At 42.8% G+C, this 6000-nt stretch overlaps 1 pseudogene; it reads right to left on the bottom strand.

Annotated features, from left to right (window-relative positions):
• Positions 1-3078: 3078 nt before the first annotated feature.
• LOC125346659 lies at positions 3079-4325 on the bottom strand (annotated as a pseudogene).
• Between the last annotated feature and the right edge of the window lie 1675 nt (positions 4326-6000).

The raw sequence follows: 6000 nt of genomic DNA, 5'->3' as shown, positions 1-6000 counted from the left end.
TTTGTTTTGGAAAGTACCTAAATAAATGAGAAGCCTTACTGCTGATTTGAACAGACTGTTACTCAGTTACCTGTGTGGTGGTGCTGGCAGAGTGGCCCTGGATACTTCATTTCCTCATCAACCTGTTTGTTACTGCAGTTTCCTTCTGTGGTGCTAGATGCATTTCTGCCTACTCCTCAGTGGCCTTCTTTTCTGTACCCTCTGTCTCACAACCTCATTTTGTAAGCCCTGTCCTCCTTCCTTCTCCTCCATATCCTGTTCTGCTCAGATTTCTCTTCCTTTCTTCAAAGCTCCTGCCCAGCCTTGGCTGCGGGGCCTGACAACAGCTCATGACTCACCTTGCTGCACTGGTATAACATGCAAGTCAAAAGAGACTGAGAACAGCATTTGAGGCCCTGGGACCTTCCACCTGTTCATGGGTGAGTAGAAATCTATCCTTCTTATCTCCTGCAAGGGTTATGTGAGAAGGCCATTCCGTGGCCATTCCATCTTCTAGTTCTGCCTTTGCCATCTGCTACTCCCCTGGAGGGGTCTCTGAAACCAAATCATCTCGAACTTCCATGGCTGTTCATCCTGAGATCATCTAAACAGACAGCACAAAGCTCTTTCATGCTTTGAAGGTGGAGGGACTCTGCCAGCTTCTGAGCTTAGACGTCATGCTATAAAAACACACACATGGTGAGGTACCTTCAGGAAAAACTCTGTACTGCATTTGATAAAAAGTCAGTTTTTTAAGGCTGTGGTAAAACCAACCATCCAGTTTTGATAGTCCAAATTTGTAAAAGTTAGAAAATTGAGGGGAACACTTACCTGAGGATAGAGACATGGGGAGTGGTGCAGAAACAACCCCAAAAGATAAGAAACTGCTCCTTAGGTCAGAGAGAAGGTGAGAACCATAGGGAGCTTAGGTTACATGGTTAAAAGGTAGGGGTTTTCCAAATGTGATTGAGTTAAACACCTTGGAATGGGGAGGTGAATCTCGACAACCCAAGGGAGCCCTAAGTGCTACTGCAAGAGGTACCTTATCAGAAACATGCATGGAGAAGGGAGCAGGTGTTACTTTCCTTCTAGCCTCTTAGGTCATTGTGGGCATTGTCAATTAAACTAACAAAAAACAGATTAACAAGGGGGAAGGTGGGAAAATTTTAATAGCTGCACTTACTGGTACTACAGAGAAAAGCTGTGAAAATCCAAAGAAGCAGTTAGAATGAACATAACATAGCACTTTAAGGAAGGGTGAAAAATGCAAATAAATGACAAGAAAGAGGGTGGTGAATTTTGCGAGGGACTAGGAAACATGATGGATAAGTGTTTGTGCACAGACCCATGTCTGAAGCAATCCCTGGTTTTCCTGATATGGGACTAGGGCAACTGATTCCATATTTGTTTTCAGAAAATCAATACAGCCACCTTGATTCTTGTTTCCTGCAAGAGATTCCCATTCATTTTCAAACATAATAGAGTGAGCTTATATAGGAAGGCACTTTTTTGCCTTTTTTTATTAATTAAATTTTGTTGACAAGGTGTTGTGCAAAAGGGATACAGTTACATAATAGGACAGTGAGTACATTTCTTGTGATATCTTACACAATACCCAGTGTACCAAAATCATATACAGTAGCCACGTGGCATACGCCAAAGGAAATTCACCTAGAACTTTAAATATAACGTCAACAATAGAGTTTGCTTATCTTTGTCTTATATGATCATATATACATAGCTGTTGAGCTATTGTGATCCACTGAGAGGTCTATTTTAGACCTTTTTATGTTTAGTAGTTGTTTGGTTTTAGATACATCCAAACATCGCTGAACAAACCTGTGGAAATACCATTTGACAAGAAGTTTTTTGTTTCACAGACCTGGTCTCTAGTGTCACCCACTCCACCCTAACAGTCATATATCAAGGAGACCATGCCCCTTTGTTTTCTGTGTTCTAGGCTTATCTCACTCAACATTATTTGTTCAACTTCTGACCATTTCCCTGCGAATACCAATATTTTATTATTTCTAATCGCTATGTAGTATTCCATTTTGTATAGGTACCACATTTTTTTGATCCATTCATCTGTAGAGGGGCATATGGGTTGTTTCCATATTTTGGCTATTGTGAATTGTGCAGTGATTGGATGTGCAGATGTCTTTTTGATATCCTGAGACCTGTTGTTCAGGATAGATGCCTAGGAGTGGTATGGCTAGGTCATAGGGTATGTCTATGCTGAGCTTTTTGAGGATCCCCCATACTGTTCTCCAAAGTGGTTGTACTAATTTGCACTCCCACCAACAGTGAAGAAGGGTTCTTCTTTCCTCGCATCCCCTCCAGCATTTGTTGTTGCCTGAGTTCAGAGTATAGGCCATTCTAACTGGAGTGAGGTGATATCCCAGGGTTGTTTTTATTTGCATTTCCTTTACTGCCAGGGATGTTGAACATTTCCTCATATGTTTCTTTGCCATTTTTATCTCTTCTCCTGTGAAGTCTCTCTTTAGCTCCTTTGCCCATTTAATAATTGGTTTACTGGGCTTGGAGGGGGTTAGTTTTTTTAGTTCTCTATAGATGACAGATATTAGGCCTTTTTTGTCTGTTGCTGTGCTGGTGAAGATCCTTTCCCATATGGTTGGCTGTCTTTCTAGTTTGGTAGCTATGTCTTTAGTTGTGCAGAAACTTTTTTTGTTTTTGTTTATTTAAGACCTTTATTGGCTAGTGATATAGCCTAGTGGCAAGAGCGCTTGCCTCGTATACATGAAGCCCTGGGTTCGATTCCCCAGCACCACATATACAGAAAATGGCCAGAGGTGGCACTGTGACTCAAGTGGCAGAGTGCCAGCCTTGAGCGGGAAGAAGCCAGGGACAGTGCTCAGGCCCTGAGTCCAAGGCCCAGGACTGGAAAAAAAAAAAAAAAAAAAAAAGACCTTTATTAACAGGTGCTTGCTGTTTGTTGACTTTTTGGAAAAAATCAAGTTGTAAACTTTTATTACAAATTAAAAATGAAGTTCTTAAAAATCTCAACTTGACCAGATATGAAACAATTTAAAAACTGTTAAAGGTGTATTGAGAAAAACCAGGCTATAAAAAAAAACAAACAAAAACGTTTGCCATTACCAAAAAGAGACTTCTTTAGATAAAAATAATAAAAACCCCATGCTGCATAGATAATGCAGATAGTTCTAGTTATCTGGTCAACGGGCAAAAAGCAAGCACTTAAGGTCTTCAGCTCCAATCTTTTGTTCATTTCTTATTGCTGGAATTTCATATTCGTTTCTTCTTGATGGATGACTAAACTGGATGATGGTAAAGATGGTAAGCCGGCATTTACTCAGCCCCGCCCTGTTCTGCCTCCGGAGCGGACGAATTCTCAGCTGGTGGATCGGCTGCTTTTGTCTCTTTGCCATCTTGTGGTTTAGGGTTCTCTAGGCATCTGAGGCGGTAATTGAAGTTGGGGCGGTACCGACGTTAAGGTAGCTGCTGACCTTGGGTCTCATCTCCTTGATTTTCCTTATCCTCTTCATTACCATCCTCTCTAGGCTGTCTTTGGCGAGATGGACCTCTGCAGAATCGTGGTCTATAACCCCGATACATATTCTGTCTCACTGGTCTACCTTGCTCTCCTGCACCCTGGTTGTCAGCCCCCTCCATCACTTCTCCCTGCACAGGAGGGTTGGAATGCTGTGATCAAGGCCCATAGGGTCTCCGCATGTAGTAAGGTGGGAACCTTCGTCTGTAGTAGGGCCGGCGTTGTTGGGCCTGGTCTTCGGGAGCACTCTCTGATCCCTCATTCTTTTCCCCACTCTCACTGTTCTGGTAATTTTGCTGGTAATTCTGCTGGTAATTGCGTGGAGGACCCCTAGACGTGGATAGCGTCTATAATGGTTACGGTCTGCTGCATAGTTACTGCTTTGAACTGGAACGCCACCAGGACCTGTAACATTTGCTGCCTCCGCGCCCTTTTCTCCTTCAACAACATCAAACTCCATAGTCTCTCCATCTCCTACACTGCGAAGGTACTTCCCGGGGTTATTCTTCTTTATGGCAGTCAGGTGTACAAATACATCTTCCTTGGTGTTATTCCTGTTGATGAAACCATATCTGTTCCTTACATTGAACCATTTTACTGGTCCCGAAACCTTCGTTGTGATGACCTTCTTGTTTCCCCCCCCCCCCCCCCCCGCCCCTCTTGCAGGCGCCGCCGATGTGAGGCCGACTGGGTCGCCACTCCCAGCACTGCTGCCTGTGGTTCTTGGCTTGATGTCTGCAGCGCTGAGGGCGGGGGCGGCGGGGGGAGGGGAGGACGCGGCTGGCGGCTGCTGGGTCTAGGCCTCCCTGCTCATAGTGATGGTGACTGGGGCCAGCTGCCACAGCCCCGGCTCCGTAACTAGGCCAGCGGTGGCGGTGGGGCTTCTCAGGGCTCTCTGCGGTCCGCTCTCAGCTCCCGCTACCGTTCGAACTCTGCAGAAACTTTTTATTTTGTAGTAGTCCCATTTGTGGAGTCTCTTCCCTATCAGTTGTGCCCCTGGGACTATATTTCAGGAAGTTCCTTCCTGTGCCCATAAGTTCTAGCGTCTTTCCTACTCTGCCCTTCCATAGCTTCAAGTATTCAGGTCTGATATTGAGGTCCTTGATCCATTTTGAGTTGGTCTAGGTGCATGGTGATAGGCTAGGGTCTACTTTGAGTTTTCTACATATGGCTGCCCAATTTTCCCAGCACCAGTAGTTGAAGAGGCTAGGTTTTTTTCCATTGTATATCTTTAGCTCCTTTGTTGAATATCAGCTGACTGTAAGAATGCGGCTTTATTTCTGGGTTTTCTATTCTATTCCATTGGTCTTCAGATCTGTTTTTATACCAATACCAGACTGTTTTTTGTTATAATGGCTCTATAATAGAGCTTGAAATCTGGTATTGTGATACCTCCTGCACTGCTTCTTTTGCCTAGAATTGCTTTGGCTATTCTAGGTCTTTTGCTGTTCCATATGAATTTATGGGTTGCTTTCTCTATTTCAGTGAAGAATGTAGCTGGGATATTAATGGGGAGTGCATTGAATTTGTATAACATTTTGGGCAATATGGCCATTTTCACTATGTTGATTCTGCCTACCCATGAGTATGGGAGGTCTTTCCATCTCCTTGTGTCCTCTTTGATTTCCCTTTTTAGATTTTTATAGTTCTCATTCACGTCTTTAGTTAGGTTAATCCCTAGGTAATTTATTCTTTTTTTAGGTATTGTAAATGGTATTATTTCCATAATTTTCTTTTCTGCTTGTACATTGCTGGTGTACAGAAAAGCTGCTGATTTTTGTGGGTTGATTTTGTATCCTGCTACTTTGCCAAAATGATTTATTATCCCTCCAGGAGTTTCGGGACTGATTTTTTTGGTTCCTTCAGGTATAAAATCATGTCATCTGCGAATAGGGATAGTTTGATTTCTTCTTTGCCAATGTGGATCCCTTTGATGCCCTCCTCTTGCCTTATTGCTATGGCTAGGGATTCCAGCACTATGTTGAATAGAAGTGGGAAGCGTGGGCATCCTTGTCTTGTTACTGAGTTTAAGGGAAATGGTTTTAGTTTCTCCCCATTTAATATGATATTAGCAGTTGGTCTGTTATATATGGCTTTTATTATTTTAAAGAATGTTCCCTCTATTCCTGTTCTCTCCAGGGCTTTTAACATGTATGGGCATTGTATTTTGTCAAAGGCTTTTTGGGCATTGGCTGAGATGATGATGTGGTTCTTGGTTTTAGCTCTGTTGATGTGGTGAATTACGTTTATTGATTTACAGATGTTGAACCATCCTTGTGTCTGTGGGATGAAGCCTACTTGATCATGATGTATAATTTTCTTGATCAGTTCCTGGATCCTGTTAGCTAATATTTTGTTGAGGAGCTTTGCATCTGTGTTCATTAGTGATATTGGTCTGTAATTACCTTTTTTTTGTTGGGTCTTAGAAAGGCACTTTCTGAGGTGAAATTGAGTTACCTCAGAGATAGAGATAACAAACAACCATTACA

Source organism: Perognathus longimembris, chromosome 1 (assembly GCF_023159225.1).
Source record: "Perognathus longimembris pacificus isolate PPM17 chromosome 1, ASM2315922v1, whole genome shotgun sequence".
Classification (NCBI taxonomy): domain Eukaryota; kingdom Metazoa; phylum Chordata; class Mammalia; order Rodentia; family Heteromyidae; genus Perognathus; species Perognathus longimembris.
Note: the sequence above shows the minus strand (reverse complement) of the source record. Positions and strands in the feature narration are given on the sequence as shown.